Source organism: Ranitomeya imitator, chromosome 7, assembly GCF_032444005.1.
Source record: "Ranitomeya imitator isolate aRanImi1 chromosome 7, aRanImi1.pri, whole genome shotgun sequence".
Taxonomy (NCBI): Eukaryota; Metazoa; Chordata; class Amphibia; order Anura; family Dendrobatidae; genus Ranitomeya; species Ranitomeya imitator.
Genome location: NC_091288.1, coordinates 202,084,293 through 202,097,845, shown reverse-complemented (window position 1 = coordinate 202,097,845; position 13,553 = coordinate 202,084,293). Strand labels below are relative to the sequence as shown.

Sequence of the window (13,553 nt, the reverse complement as noted above, 5' to 3'; positions counted from 1 at the left end):
TTTCATTAAGCTACAAAAATTCCTAGGTACCCCCAAATTAAAGGCAAACTCTTTAACATTTTTATATAGATCTTTAGAGTCATTTCACACTTATGAAATTTGGTTATGAAACTCTAAGGGCGCAGTCAGACGACCATATAGATCAGACCGCAATGCATGGACAAGATGGCGGTTATCCCGACCCGAGCGTCACAGCTTCGTGTATTTCTATGCAGCTGTCACACCCGGGACGGGAGACGCATCGGCCAGTCTGTGCATTGCGGCTCCATCTTGGTCCAGTTTATACGATAGTCTGACTTTGCCCCTAACTGTCCCATAAATCTGGAGCTCACTTGCAGTCTTGGAAATATCTGCAGTAATTCAGCCGTGTGTGAATGTAGCCGTGACGTGTGTCCTCAGTGACAGGAGCTGCCACAATCCATACGATTATATTTCTGGAAAATCTGGGTCACATCCACAGTGGGAATTATAATGACAGACAGTTTGGATGTCACCCAGTTTTCCCCACAAAACTGTCTATCCTCTGTCTCTAGGGTATGATTTCAGGACAAGCTGGGTTAATACAGATGAAGTTGCTCTCACAAGGGTTGTTGCCGAGTACTAAATGGCAATAGTGATGAGCGAATATACTCGTTACTCGAGATTTCCAGAGCACGCTCGGGTGTCCTCTGAGTATTTTTTAGTGCTCGGAGATTTAGTTTTCATCGTGGCAGCTGTATGATTTACAGCTACTAGCCAGCTTGATTAAATGTGGGGATTCCCTAGCAACCAGGCAACCCCCACATGTACTTATGCTGGCTAACAGATGTAAATCATTCAGCTGCGGCGATGAAAACTAAATCTCCGAGCACTAAAAAACACTCGGAGGACCCCCGAGTGTGCTCGGGAAGTGTCGAGTAACGAGTATATTCGCTCATCACTAAATGGCAAATCCGCTTTGTCCCCCAGGTGGTCACCATATTGATCCATTTAGGGTTCTTGGAAAGCTGGGTAACATTCATTTTGCCACTCAGCTTTTCCTATAAAAAAAAACTGTAGAGAATTTATAACACAGGACGTAATATGATATTGCTAGGATATGCTTTAAATGTATGACTAATGGGGGTCTGACCTCTGGAATCCCCACCGATTCTTAGAGTAAGGCCAAGTTGAGTATTTGGTCAGTATTATTGATGATCGAACGTGCTGGGATAAGGTGTTATATGAGCATGCTCGGGTGCTAACCGGGTGTCTTCGGCGTGCTCGAATAATATGTTCGAGCCCTCACGGCTGCATGTCTCACGGCTGTTAGACAGCTGCAACACATTCAGGGATTGCCTAATAAACAGGAAATCTCTGCGTGTGTTGCAGCTGTCGAACAGCCGTGAGACATGCATCTGCGGGGACGCCAAATACACTCGGTTAGCACACGAGCATGCTCAGATAACGCCTTATCCCAGCACATTCGCTCATCACTAATCAGTATTTTACATCAGTAATTTGTAAGCCAAAACCAAAAGTGTTGACGTGTACTTTCCCTCTGATTGTTCCACTCTTAGTTTTGGCTTACAAATTCTGATGGAAAATACTGCACAAATACTGAATGTGTGAACATGGCCTTAGGCTACATTCACATTTGCGTTGCGTCGGGCGCAGGTTCGGCGACGCATAGCGACGCATGCGTCATGCGCCCCTATATTTAACATGGGGGCGCATGGACATGCGTTGTCTTGCGTTTTGTGACGCATGCGTCATTTTTGGTGCAAGCGTCAGGGCGCAGAGGACGCAGCAAGTTGCATTTTTTTTTGCGTCCAAAATCAAGCCAAAAATGGACGCATGCGTCACAAAACAATGCGTTTTTGCGTGCGTTTCACATCCGCCGTGCGTTGCGGCGACGACGCTGCGTCCAAAGACGCGAATGTGAACGTAGCCATAGTCTGACCTTACACATCTGACATTTGTAGTCCAAGTACAGACTGGCCTTTGGTCTGTAGGCACATATGCATCGGACCAGTTTGGGTCAGTAGTCCCAGGCCGCTCTGTGCATTGCGGTCTTTACATGGATCATGAACGTGATGTGTGGAGTGGGCCTATAGGTGACACAGAGCTGGTCTAGTCCTGGGTCCCTTTCCAATTCTTCCCACAGATCACTGATCTTGGTCACCTAGCAATGCGGACACTTGCGGCAGTGTCCTGGTCAATGCATCCCCCTTCATTGTTTGGATTGTCAGAGGTTTGATAACAAAGTAATTACATAGTCCAGCAACTTTTCAATATTTTATACAATGCTAAAAGGGGTATCACAAATCACATCTCCACTGGATAATTGCTAAAACTGGGGATCACTGGCGTCTGTTTTACTCCAAGCCCCCCCTTCACCCCAGGATGGACCCTATTGACATATCATATGTGATCGATAGGTGATAAATGCTTTTGGCAGGAATAACTCTTTAACAATCAAAATCTGGCACCCAGTTTATACAGCCTTGCTACCTTTTTTGGCTGGAAATGCAATTTAAATAAACATCCGTCCTAGAGAGAGCATCATGCAAATCTGAATTTACTTCATTCTCAATGACCTTCAGATTTTTCTGTATCCATGCAGTGGTGGAAAAATAGGGGATGTAGCCCCCACAAAATCTCTCTACTGTAGCATTAGGGAAAAATGGTGCTATATAAGTGGCTGCTGGTGTCAAGATACCAGATCAATATACAAATCAATACTTCATTATTACAGCGTACGTAGGACCCATGACCATATAATGTATATGTCGGCAGTCAGGTGGATCAGAGCTGTTAAATGACCTCTCTGAACCCCTGATATTTTTTGTGTACTTGTGTAAACTACACTGGCTAGGCCCAGACTTTGGATTTTTTATGATTAAATGTGTAGTATAACTCTAGGCTATGTGAACACGTTGCGGTTTTGACGCTGCGGGTCCGCAGCAGATTTCCATGCGTTTACAGTACAATGTAAACCTATGGAAACCGCAGTCCGCAGTGCCCATGCTGCGGAAAAAAACGTGCGGAAACGCTGCGGGTTACATTCCGCAGCATGTCAATTCTTTGTGCGGATTCCGCTGCGGTTTACACATGCTCCACAATAGGAATCCGCAGGTGTAAAACCACAGGTAGAATCCGCACAAAATCTGCATAAAAAACGCGGTAAATCCGCAGGTAAAACGCAGTGCCTTTTACCTGCGGATTTCTAAAATCCGCTGCGGAAAAATCCGCAGAGGTCAATTCTACGTGTGCACATACCCTTAGTCCTATAGTACACATAATTCATGGCACTACTGTCTGCCTGCTCTGGGGCCTGCTTGCTCAGTATAATGCTACGAAGTTCAGTACTCTCTTGCTTATTCCTCATTGATTATCATAGGAGAAATCAAACCTGTGGCTGATCTGTCGGATTTTATTGCTGTCGGTGGGGACGTATAGTTTCTGCAGGGAGGCCCACAGGGCCAGATATCCACAAAGTCATGCAGATTTTGCTGCAGATTTAAATGCAGACTAGTAGAGTCCTTTATTTAAAGGGAATCTGTAACCAGGTTTTTTGGTACCCCATCTGAGAGCAGTATGATGTAGGGGCAGAGACACTGATTCCGGCGATGTGTCACTTTATTGAGTGCTGCAGGTTTTTTTTTTAATTAAAAACTGTTTTATTTGCTGCAGATTTATCAGTTCTCTGAATGCTGAGCTCTGTATAACCCCATCCACACTACTGATTGGCAGCTTTCTGTGTACACTGTGCATAGGCAGAAAGCTGACAATTAGTGGTAGTGGCATAGTTGGACTACCGGGCTTCAAGCTAAATAGTCCAGTCGTGATAATCTTTTCCTGATGAAACTATGATTTTATAAGCAGTCCAGTAAGTGATACATTGCAGAAATCAGGGTCTCTGCCCTTACATTATGCTTATAATAATAATAATAATAATTTTTATTTATATAGCGCCAACATATTCCGCAGCGCTTTACAAATTATAGAGGGGACTTGTACATACAATAGACATTACAGCATAACAGAAATACAGTTCAAAACAGATACCAAGAGGAGTGAGGGCCCTGCTCGTAAGCTTACAAACTATGAGGAAAAGGGGAGACACGAGAGGTGGATGGTAACAATTGCTATAGTTATTCGGACCAGCCATAGTGTAAGGCTTGGGTGTTCATGTAAAGCTGCATGAACCAGTTAATTAATTTTTTTTTTTTTTTTAATATAGGCCACACAGGGATCGTTAGGTTAATGCATTGAGGCGGTAGGCCAGTCTGAACAAATGAGTTTTTAGGGCACGCTTAAAACTGTGGGGATTGGGGATTAATCGTATTATCCTAGGTAGTGCTTCTCTCAGATTAGGTAGAAAAAACAGGTGACAGGTCTAATTTGCATTCATTCTGCCTTGTTGGATTCAGTATTGTACAAGGTGGCAATTTCCCATGACGCTGATACAATTGTATATAAATGCACCTGGTAAGGAAAGCTCTACCTGCCAGCAATGCCAACTGAGCAAAGGCGGCTCTTTAAAGGGACAAACAGATTATGTCAATTCTCTCTGACCTGAGCTCTACAGTTATAGCAGAACTACAACTACCAGCATGCAGGGTATGATACGAATTATAGTTTGCCGCATCTTGAGAGCCGCAGATTGGAAACCCATAAACTCTAATATGGCATGCAATGCTGCACAGGTTCTGTGTGCCTCTCTATATATTACAGGGACAGAGGAGTGACATGACCACAAGATCAGACTACATAGGTTTGGTTTGTAGTCTGTAACCATGGAGACACTTTAATACTGAACGGGAGCTGTTTACACAAAATGCTTGAATTTTTTTTAAAATAATGATTATTTGTTGAGACAAAGTTGCCTAATTTTCTAAGTCAGATGCTTTGAAGCAGAATATTTGCAAAAGTATACACACCTCAGTATGATTTTTATCTGGCTGGAGTTTCCCATTAATGTCAGATATGTTAGTGATTTTTTTTAAATGTGATATTTACTTAGTCAATGAATTCATAGTAATTTTCCAAATGTTAATTATCCTAATAGCAGCTGTATGGCGACGCGCACACTACAGACACTCCTCTATTGTTCCTCAGTGGGGGGATTACTGCTCAGGGGGGTTTCGCTATGGGGAGATCTGATTACTGCGCTCATCTATCCTATAGATCTGGCTTGCAGAAAGCAATGATGCATTATGGTCTAACCGGATGGTGGGGGGTAAGTGAGGAGTGGGTCATCATTCCAGGACTTAAGGGGTTAATGTGGGCGATGAGGTAATAGTGCAGGAAGGTCGGTGGATCTGTCTCCAGAGACCCTATGGGCCTGGCCTGTTCTTTCTTATATTAGTAATCCTATTAGCTCATCAGATATCGAGACAGATGCATCTCAATCTGAAAGAGATTTAATAAAAGCTGATTTTTTTTGTTTTTTTTTTGCTATTTTTAATCATTTGGTATAATAAATAGAAAATGACTCGAGTCCTTGACTTGTCCTCATCTGTCAAAGGGTTGATCAGTTTCATCTCTTCATATCTAACAGTGTGTATTTCATCTCTCACTGGTGTCAATTGAGTGACAACACCTTTGAGAATAGTAATGGTAAGCATAGGAAGTTTTTTTTTTTTACAGAAGGGTGGATGGGTGTCATTAAAAGGGAATGTCCAAATAATTATCTGCCTAAATAGGTTTAAAATAAGCGTTCATTTATATTCTATCTTTATAGCGGTAAGACTTTTTTTCTGTTTTTTTTTTTTTATAGAGCAGGAAATCCCCTTCAAATGATAAAATTATGTCTTCCTGCAATCACCACTAGAGGGCGCTCACTGCATACAGTTTATATGTGAAACACACTAGTTACAGTAATGCAGCTCTTGGGCTCCCCCTAGTGGCACATGTAGTGGACAGAATAGAGGGAAGAAGGAGGTTGGGTCTTAAAGAAGACCTGTCACCAGTTCAGTGGTGAGTGTGGCCGCTGATGTGATGTCTACAGAAATCTTCTGGCTGACATGTATGCATGTAGCCTACTCATTAGACTCTTCCTGGGACCAGAAGGTCCAGCAGACTCCTAAGCCCTAATTTACATATGACGGGCGATGGGAGCCGTGACCAAGTATTGAGTGCATTTAGTGATCATACATTTCAGGAGGCCAACATTTCAGATTTTAAAATCATTTTCAAGCTGGTGTTATAAAGTATTCTAATTTACTGAGATAATGACTTTTGGGTTTTCATTGGCTGTAAGCCATAATCATCAACATTAACAGAAACAAACACATGAAATAGATCACTCTGTCTGTAATGATTCTATATAATATATGAGATTCACTTTTTGCATTGAAGAACTGAAATAAATTCACTTTTTGATGATATTCTAATTTAGTAAGAAGAACCTGTATTATCTATCTATTATCTATCTATCTACCGTATATACTCGAGTATTAGCCGAGTATTTCAGCCAATTTTTTTAGGCTGAAATTGCCCTTCTCGGCTTATACTCGAGTCATTCCAAGGGGTCGGCAGGGAAGGGGGAGCGGCAGCTGTCTAATAATACTCACCTGCTCCTGGTGCGGTCCCTGCACGTCCCTGGTTCTCCGGCGCCGGCAGCTTCTTCCTGTATTGAGCGGTCACATGGTACCGCTCATTACAGTAATGAATATGGACCCGGCTCCACTCCCATAGGGGTGGAGCCGCATATTCATTACTGTAATGAGCGGTACCATGTGACCGCTCAATACAGGAAGAAGCTGCCGGCGCCGGAGAACCAGGGACTGCACCGCGCCAGGAGCAGGTGAGTATAACGCAGTGCGCGATATTCCCCTGTTCCCCGTTCCGCCGCTGCGTCTTCTGCGTCCTCTGCAGTGACGCTCAGGTCAGAGGGCGCGGTGACGCGATTAGTGTGCACGCCGCCCTCTGCCTCAGCGTCAGTGCGGACGACGGGGAAGACACAGCGATGGCCATCGGTGGAACGCAGACTGGTGTATATAGCAAGTGCTGGGGGCCTGAGAGGTGAGTATGTCATTTTTTTTTTCTTCAAATTGCAGCAACATCATATGGGGCAAATATCTCTATGGAGCATCTTATGGGGCCATAATCAGCATTTGTGGAGCATGATATGGGGCATATTTTAATATGGAGCATCTTATGGGTCCCATCATGAACTTTATGGAGGATTATATGGGGCTCCTGATTCAATATGGATATTCAAAAACACTTAACCTGCTGATGTCTCAATTTATTTTACTTTTATTGGTATCTATTTTTATTTTTGACATTTACCGGTAGCTGCTGCATTTTCCACCCTAGGCTTATACTCGAGTGATTGTTTTCCCAGTTTTTTTTGGTGGCAAAATTAGGGGTCTCGGCTTATACTCTAGTATATACGGTATCTATCTATCTATCTATCTATCTATCTATCTATCTATCTATCTATCTATCTATCTATTTATTAATCAATCAATCAATTTATTATCTATCTATCATCTATCTATCTATTAATCAATCAATCTATTTATTATATATCTATTATCTATCATCTATCTGTTTATTATCTATCTATTTATTATCTGTTAATTAATCAATCTATTTATTATCTATCTATCTATCTATCTATCATCTATCTATCTATCTATCTATCTATCTATCTATCTCTCTATCATGCAGTAATACATAACATATTATATTGATTTTGACCATTGCACCCTTCATAGAAATGAGTGATGAGTTATAACGAGTAGGGCAATAAGGCAGGTTATGGCAGAGGTGAGGTTATTGGGGGCAGCGGGTGGCTGTGGATATGAGTGCAGCCGCTCCTCTGCTTTTCATAAAGTCTCTGGGGAAGCAGCTGTGATGCATGTTCTCATTATGAATTATTAATGGCAGGTAATATTATCCCTCACACAGGAATCGTATATTCCGCCTCCTCGTATATTCCGCCTCAGTTCTACGTGTTTGCAGTGGCGGTCCACTGGAGTCTGCCGGTGAGGAGGCTGCAGACATCGAGTTAGTGCAGACGACTGTATTTCCGGTCTGGGTGGATCTGACCGCACATTAGATTGCACTCGGTCCAATGTTAGTCTATGGGGTCGTGCACACGTCACATTATCTCCTTGGATACAGTGCCAAGGAACATTAGTCTTTAGAAATACCCTGGTTTAGGGAAAGAGGGGAAAAAAAAAAAAAAGAGACAAGTGCGGCGCTTCCTCTGAGCGTAATACGTTTTTACCAACAAGTTAAAAACATTTCTTTTATTTGTAGTTATGCTCACCTTCTATCGGTAAGAAATGCACGTTGAGATTCTCAAGGAATCAATTCTTTAGGCAACTCTTCTTCGTATGTTGTATAATCCAATAAGGTGTGCAGCTCACTTTGGAGAACTATGTGTTGATCCTGCTTCAGATCCACATAGGTGGCAATTTCAAAGAGAAAAAAAACAAAACAAAAAAAAAAACTCCAAGTAAATGTGGCGCTAAGCACCTACGGATTTTTTTAATTAATTCATCCACTTCAAGTGAAAAATGTTAAAAAATTCATTTATTTTCTCAAAATAAAATATATTTGTAAATTTTTTTAAAAAACAGTACAACGCGTTTCGGCTGCTATTTTTACAGTGCAGCCTTCATCAGGTAGTAAAAAAACAAAAAGAACAAACAATACAATAAGCACTATAAAATGATGTTACAACCTCCAAGTTCTCTTATTTATGAGGGTTCCTAGAAGGGATTAGCAGGGCGGGACCGGGGATCAGGTTCTCCTTTCCTGATGACTAACTACATGGTAGCCTCTAAAGAGACACATTTATCCTATATATATATAAAAGAGCAGTTTAGTACTTCTATTCTATCCAAAATGAGCTTTTAGATACATGGTATTACACTGTTACGAACAAACACAACATTAAAAATATAGGTATATACACAATCATAAATATGATTCATTCCAATACCTCATCAATATATTTAAAAAAAATATATAAAAAAAAAAAAAAAAAAAAAAAAAGGGAATTCTCCCTTTTTTTTTTTTCTTTTTTTTTCCCTTCCCCTCTCTTTTTTTTTTTTTTTTTTTTTTTTTTTTTCTTTTCTTTTTCTTTTCCCTTTTTTTTTTTTTTTTTTTTTTTTTCCTTCCCCCTTCCTTTTTGTGTTGTTGTATTGACACATGCGCGAACGACTGAGCTATTTATGACAAACCCTTACACATTCTCTACTACATCATTAAGTCCATTTGGATAAAGGCTTTGTAACCTATATATCCAATATGACTCCTTGCGGTTTAATAATTTGTTCCTGTTATTAGCCCCTTTTGGTATATGCTCCAGCGGTGTGACCGTAATGCAGAAGCATTTATTGTGCTTCAGCAGGAGATGACGGGACAGACTATGTTTAATCTGCCCGTTCTTTGCATTATAGCGGTGATTATTCATCCGGGCACTCAATTCCTGGGAAGTTCGTCCCACGTATTGGAGCCCGCATTTGCAAGTCACTACGTAGATGACAAAATCCGTTCTACATGTGAGTCTCTGCTTAATCTTAATTGTTTCCCCAGTAGTATTAGATTGAATACTCCGAGCTCCATGGTTAATGATCTTACAACATTTACATTTGTTTGAAGAGCATCTATATACTCCTGTGTTCATCTTCCCTCCATTCACATTGGTATTGTTTCCTATCATGTTTTTTATTTTTGGAACCTCTCTTAATTTACTCTGAGCTACAATATTTTTCACTGTCGCCCCTCTCCTAAAGGTTACTCCCGGTTCCCTTGGAAGCATTTTCCCAAGAATCACATCTTTTTTTAAAATATACCAATATTTTTTTAAAATTCTCCTTATCAATACATTCCCTTTATTATAAGTTGTTATAAAATTAAACTTCCAAAGATTTCTCTTATTCTCCTCATTGCTTGCTGGCCGTTCTTTCCCTCTAGTTTCCTCTGCATTACAATCTTTTCTCTTCCTACTTGGGAGACAATCCTCCTGTACTTTGTCCAAATTCTTTCTGTATGCTGCAGGGAATGTATTGATAAGGAGAATAGCTCAGAGTAAATTAAGAGAGGTTCCAAAAATAAAAAACATGATAGGAAACAATACCAATGTGAATGGAGGGAAGATGAACACAGGAGTATATAGATGCTCTTCAAACAAATGTAAATGTTGTAAGATCATTAACCATGGAGCTCGGAGTATTCAATCTAATACTACTGGGGAAACAATTAAGATTAAGCAGAGACTCACATGTAGAACGGATTTTGTCATCTACGTAGTGACTTGCAAATGCGGGCTCCAATACGTGGGACGAACTTCCCAGGAATTGAGTGCCCGGATGAATAATCACCGCTATAATGCAAAGAACGGGCAGATTAAACATAGTCTGTCCCGTCATCTCCTGCTGAAGCACAATAAATGCTTCTGCATTACGGTCACACCGCTGGAGCATATACCAAAAGGGGCTAATAACAGGAACAAATTATTAAACCGCAAGGAGTCATATTGGATATATAGGTTACAAAGCCTTTATCCAAATGGACTTAATGATGTAGTAGAGAATGTGTAAGGGTTTGTCATAAATAGCTCAGTCGTTCGCGCATGTGTCAATACAACAACACAAAAAGGAAGGGGGAAGGAAAAAAAAAAAAAAAAAAAAAAAAGGGAAAAGAAAAAGAAAAGAAAAAAAAAAAAAAAAAAAAAAAAAAAGAGAGGGGAAGGGAAAAAAAAGAAAAAAAAAAGGGAGAATTCCCTTTTTTTTTTTTTTTTTTTTTTTTTTTTATATATTTTTTTTAAATATATTGATGAGGTATTGGAATGAATCATATTTATGATTGTGTATATACCTATATTTTAAATGTTGTGTTTGTTCGTAACAGTGTAATACCATGTATCTAAAAGCTCATTTTGGATAGAATAGAAGTACTAAACTGCTCTTTTATATATATATAGTATAAATGTGTCTCTTTAGAGGCTACCATGTAGTTAGTCATCAGGAAAGGAGAACCTGATCCCCGGTCCCGCCCTGCTAATCCCTTCTAGGAACCCTCATAAATAAGAGAACTTGGAGGTTGTAACATCATTTTATAGTGCTTATTGTATTGTTTGTTCTTTTTGTTTTTTTACTACCTGATGAAGGCTGCACTGTAAAAATAGCAGCCGAAACGCGTTGTACTGTTTTTTAAAAAAATTTACAAATATATTTTATTTTGAGAAAATAAATGAATTTTTTAACATTTTTCACTTGAAGTGGATGAATTAATTAAAAAAATCCGTAGGTGCTTAGCACCACATTTACTTGGAGTTTTTTTTTTTTTTTTTTTTTTTTGTTTTGTTTTTTTTCTCAAGGAACATTAGTTGCAGCCTGCACGATTTACATCTGATATTCAAAACGAACTCGGCCATGCAATTCACTGAGGCCTCTTTCACATTTCCGTCTTTTGCCATCCATCGCAATCCGTCGTTTTGGGCAAAAAAACAGATCCTGCAAATGTGCCCGCAGGATGCGTTTTTTGCCCATAGACTTGTATTAGCGACGGATCGCGACGGATGGCCACACGTCGCATCCGTCGTGCGACGGATCCGTCGTGCGACGGATCCGTCGTGTTTTGGCGGACCGTCGGCACAAAAAAGTTCAATGTAAGTTTTTTTTGTCCATCGGATCCGCCATTTACTCCGCCCTCTCCTCCCCGGACTGCAGAATGGGCAGCGGATGCGTCGGAAAACTGCATCCGCTGCCCGCATCGTGCAAAAAAATCACAACGTCCGTCGGTACGTCGGGCCGATGCATGACGACGGTCCCGTACCGACGGAAATGTGAAAGAGGCCTAAGTCCGTGGGGATGACATCTGAGGTTGATCCGATTTTTCACGGACTGACTGAATGGAGAATCTTTTTCCATCTTCTTCTCATCCGATTAAATCAGATCACACTCCGATCAGAGTGTGATTAGCATAATTGGACCGACTCTCTCGGATCAGAAAAAATGCATTTGTGCGACCCTAATCTTAACATGATGATTTGAGGCCATTCTTAGGTACTGAAGCTCAGCTCCTATTCACTGCAATACCAGACATGACCTGTGGTCAGGTGCGGCGCTGTTCTTGTTTCATCTTCCACAACCTGCTAAGACTATTAAGAAGTGTAACGGAGCGGATGACATGGGAATGAAGGATTTATTCAGATGGAAATTCACAAACTGTTGGGGCGTATAGAACGGGCTTCAGAGTAAATCAATGTTTTTGTATTTTCTCCCCCCAAAAAATCAATAAATTCAGGTTAATAGGTAAAGCAGGAATGTGCCGTGATATTAGCGGAAATGCTGATCGACAGGCGATCAATGCGAAACTGGTTACTGCTAATTAGTGGTTTATGAGTGAAATTGCAATGTGAGGCACTGATCACGAGGCCGTGTATTGATATGTGTCCCCCAGACATTATGACACCGGAGCCACTAACAGATTGTATTAGCTGGACTTTATGTACATCTATGTGCTGTTTTTTTCTCCAATCCTTTATACACTGTCATTGTGAATGCCTTCTTATCTAGGTTCTAGCAGCATAATATCATTTCCCCATAACCCACTGGTGATAATAAGGTAATAACTTTTAGTTTTACTACAAGCAGTAAAGAAAGATGATGTGTTTTTTTTTAAAACCAGTTTTTACAATATCCTGTGCTGACCTCTAGTGGTCAAAAAGAAAACTGCAATTTTTAAATCATATTTTTAGTTGCATTCATACGAGTCAAATAATTAGCAAAAATGTAAGCAAAATATGCCGCTATCTATATTTGGGTTGGTCTGACTAACCAAATTATCAGGGTATTCATAGCTGGGGCCAAGTTCAGGCCAAAAGATGAGCCTCTAGGAAAGTGAGGCCTCAAAGCAGCATCTATTACATATTTTACAGTTATGGACACAGTTCATAATTTGTGCCACTATTCTTTTTTTTGTCTTGTGGTGTCTGTTGATGTTTTTGTGCCAAATTTTTGAAAATGGCATCCACAGTTCACAAATTGGGTGGAAAAGAAAAAAATGCTCTGTGGGCCCAATTTATTATTGTATTTATGTCTTTTTGTGTATTTTTCACTTGCGCCATATTTTTTTAATTTGCCTCTTTTTAAAGTCTATTTTATATGGTTTCATTGTTTTTTTGTTTTTTTTTTAGGTTCGTCATATGGGCAAAGGTTTTTGGCATTTCCAGATGTGTTCGGTTGATTCATCAGTTGCGACTTTTTAAAAATTAGCAAAACTTTTGCGCATTTATATCCCGGTCTCTCTTCCCTGAAGTGATTTTTATATACGCTTGAATGTTGTTTTGCCCAAATTTTCCAACGTTAGCAGAACATGTGCTAAAAAGTCAATAAAGTTTAAAAATAAAAAAAATATAGTGCTTTGAAATTCATGAACCACGTGGGCACTTTTTTTGCAAATAAAATCAACAAATTCCACAAGAGAAAACAAAAAAGAAAAGTGACCTAAAACAGAAAAGCAAATGATCAATCAGGCCCTTTTTTTTGTGTGTCTTTCTGGAGCAAAATCAGGTGTACGTAAAATCACTCCCGGGGAAAACTGGCGCAAAAATTGTGCAA

General features: G+C 40.2%; 1 protein-coding gene across 23 annotated transcripts in view; it reads left to right on the top strand.

Moving 5' to 3' along the window:
- Positions 1 to 13,553, top strand: part of MAPK8IP3 (mitogen-activated protein kinase 8 interacting protein 3) — a 55,680-nt gene that overhangs the window by 3,035 nt on the left and 39,092 nt on the right. The gene's annotated exons all lie outside the window — the stretch shown is intronic.